The following is a 2,500-nucleotide window of genomic DNA, read 5'->3' on the forward strand; positions in this document are numbered from 1 at the left end:
TAGTAGGCAAGCAATACCTACAGCCACACCACCCTGAACAACCCAATCTCGTCTGATTTTGAAAGCTAAGCAGGGCGGGCCTAGCTAGTTAGTACTTGCATGGGAGACCACCTGGGAATACAAGGTGCTGTAGGCTTTTTTTTTCTCTGTTGTTCTTGCTTCCTTCAATGCTGGTGTTGAGATGTATAAGAGATGTAGGTCAGTAAGCAAGCAATACCTACAGCCACACCACCCTGAAAAAGCCCAATCTCGTCTGATCTTGGAAGGTAAACAGGGTCGGGCCTGGTTAGTACTTGGATGGGAGACCACCTGGGAATACAATGTGCTGTAGGTTTTTTTTTTTCATTTTTTTTTCTCTCTTGTTCCTGCTTCCTTCAATGCTGTTGTTGAGATGTAGGTCAGTAGGCAAGCAATATGTACAGTCACACCACCCTGTACAAGCCCAATCTCGTCTGATTTTGGAAGCTTAGCAGGGCCGGGCCTGGTTAGTACTTGGATGGGAGACCACCTGGGAATACCAGTTGCTGTAGGTTGTTTTTTTTTTTCATTTTTTTTTTCTCTCTTGTTCCTGCTTCCTTCAATGCTGTTGTTGAGATGTAGGTCAGTAGGCAAGCAATTAGTACAGTCACACCACCCTGAACAAGCCCAATCTCGTCTGATTTTGGGAAGCTAAGCAGGGCCGGGCCTGGTTAGTACTTGGATGGGAAACCACCTGGGAATACCAGATGCTGTAGGTTTTTTTTTTTCGTTTTTTTTTCTCTCTTGTTCCTGCTTCCTTCAATGCTGGTGTTGAGATGTATAAGAGATGTAGGGCAGTAAGCAAGTAATACGTACAGCCACACCACCCTGAACAAGCCCAATCTCGTCTGATCTTGGAAGCTAAAAAGGGGCGGGCCTGGTTAGTACTTGGATGGGAGAACACATGGGAATACCAGGTGCTGTAGGTTTTTTTTTTTCCGTTTTTTTTCTCTCTTGTTCCTGCTTCCTTCAATGCTGTTGTTGAGATGTAGGTCAGTAGGCAAGCAATATGTACAGTCACATCACCCTGAGCAAGCCAAATCTCGTCTGATTTTGGAAGCTAAGCAGGGCCGGGCCTGGTTAGTACTTGGATGGAAAACCACCTGGGAATACCAGGTGTTGTAGGTTGTTTTTTTTTTCGTTTTTTTTTCTCTCTTGTTCCTGCTTCCTTCAATGCTGGTGTTGAGATGTATAAGAGATGTAGGGCAGTAAGCAAGCAATACCTACAGCCACACTACCCTGAACAAGCCCAATCTCGTCTGACCTTGGAAGCTAAACAGGGCCAGGCCTGGTTAGTACTTGGATGAGAGACCACCTGGGAATATAAGGTGCTGTAGGTTTTTTTATTCTCTGTTGTTCCTGCTTCCTTCAATGCTGGTGTTGAGATGTATAAGAGATGTAGGTCAGTAAGCAAGCAATACCTACAGCCACACCACCCTGAAAAAGCCCAATCTCGTCTGATCTTGGAAGGTAAACAGGGCCGGGCCTGGTTAGTACTTGGATGGGAGACCACCTGGGAATACAATGTGCTGTAGGTTTTTTTTTTCTCTCTTGTTCCTGCTTCCTTCAATGCTGGTGTTGAGATGTATGAGAGATGTAGGTCAGTAAGCAAGTAATACGTACAGCCACACCACTCTGAACAAGCCTGATCTTGGAAGCTAAGCAGGGTCGGTGCTGGTTAGTACTTGGATGGGAGACCACCTGGGAACACCAGGTGATGTATGTTTTTTTTTTTCGTTTTTTTTTCTCGCTTGTTCCTGCTTCCTTCAATGCTGCTGTTAAGATGTATAAGAGATGTAGGTCAGTAGGCAAGCAATACCTACAGCCACACCACCCTGAACAAGCCCAATCTCGTCTGATCTTAGAAGCTAAGGAGGGCCGGGCCTGGTTAGTACTTGGATGGGAGACCACATGGGAATAGCAGGTGCTGTAGGTTGTTTTTTTTTTCATTTTATTTTCTCTCTTGTTCCTTCTTCCTTCAAAGCTGGTATTGATATGTATAAGAGATGTAGGTCAGTAGACAAGCAATACCTACAGTAAACCAACCTGAACATGCCTAATCTCATCTGATCTTGGAAACTAAGCAGGCCAGGCCTGGTTAGTACTTGGATGGGAGACCACCTGGGAATACCAGGTGCTGTAGGTTTTTTTTTGTTTGTTTTTCTGTCTTGTTCCTGCTTCCTTCAATGCTGGTATTGAGATGTATAAGAGATGTAGGTCAGTAGGCAAACAATACCTACAGTCAACCACCCTGAACATGCCCAATCCCATCTGATCTTGGAAGCTAAGCAGGGCCATGCCTGATTAGTATTTGGATGGGAGACCACCTGGGAATACCAGGTGCTGTAGGTTTTTTTATTCTCTGTTGTTCCTGCTTCCTTCAATGCTGTTGTTGAGATGTAGGTCAGTAGGCAAGCAACATGTACAGACACACCACCCTGAGCAAGCCCTATCTCGTCTGATTTTGGAAGCTAAGTAGGGC

General features: G+C 45.2%; 11 pseudogenes; all 11 read left to right on the plus strand.

The window, feature by feature from the left end:
• Positions 1-215: 215 nt before the first annotated feature.
• Positions 216-334, plus strand: LOC142141983 (5S ribosomal RNA; annotated as a pseudogene).
• An 80-nt stretch (positions 335-414) lies between these two features.
• LOC142141684 (5S ribosomal RNA) lies at positions 415-533 on the plus strand (annotated as a pseudogene).
• An 84-nt stretch (positions 534-617) lies between these two features.
• Positions 618-737, plus strand: LOC142141908 (5S ribosomal RNA; annotated as a pseudogene).
• A 91-nt stretch (positions 738-828) lies between these two features.
• On the plus strand, positions 829-947 carry LOC142142119 (5S ribosomal RNA; annotated as a pseudogene).
• Positions 948-1,027: 80 nt separating this feature from the next.
• Positions 1,028-1,146, plus strand: LOC142141907 (5S ribosomal RNA; annotated as a pseudogene).
• Positions 1,147-1,239: 93 nt separating this feature from the next.
• LOC142142062 (5S ribosomal RNA) lies at positions 1,240-1,358 on the plus strand (annotated as a pseudogene).
• A 79-nt stretch (positions 1,359-1,437) lies between these two features.
• LOC142141985 (5S ribosomal RNA) lies at positions 1,438-1,556 on the plus strand (annotated as a pseudogene).
• A 279-nt stretch (positions 1,557-1,835) lies between these two features.
• Positions 1,836-1,954, plus strand: LOC142141987 (5S ribosomal RNA; annotated as a pseudogene).
• Positions 1,955-2,047: 93 nt separating this feature from the next.
• On the plus strand, positions 2,048-2,164 carry LOC142142084 (5S ribosomal RNA; annotated as a pseudogene).
• Positions 2,165-2,252: 88 nt separating this feature from the next.
• Positions 2,253-2,370, plus strand: LOC142142014 (5S ribosomal RNA; annotated as a pseudogene).
• A 68-nt stretch (positions 2,371-2,438) lies between these two features.
• Positions 2,439-2,500, plus strand: part of LOC142141709 (5S ribosomal RNA) — a 119-nt pseudogene continuing 57 nt past the window's right edge.

This window comes from Mixophyes fleayi, chromosome 2 (assembly GCF_038048845.1).
Source record: "Mixophyes fleayi isolate aMixFle1 chromosome 2, aMixFle1.hap1, whole genome shotgun sequence".
Taxonomy (NCBI): Eukaryota; Metazoa; Chordata; class Amphibia; order Anura; family Limnodynastidae; genus Mixophyes; species Mixophyes fleayi.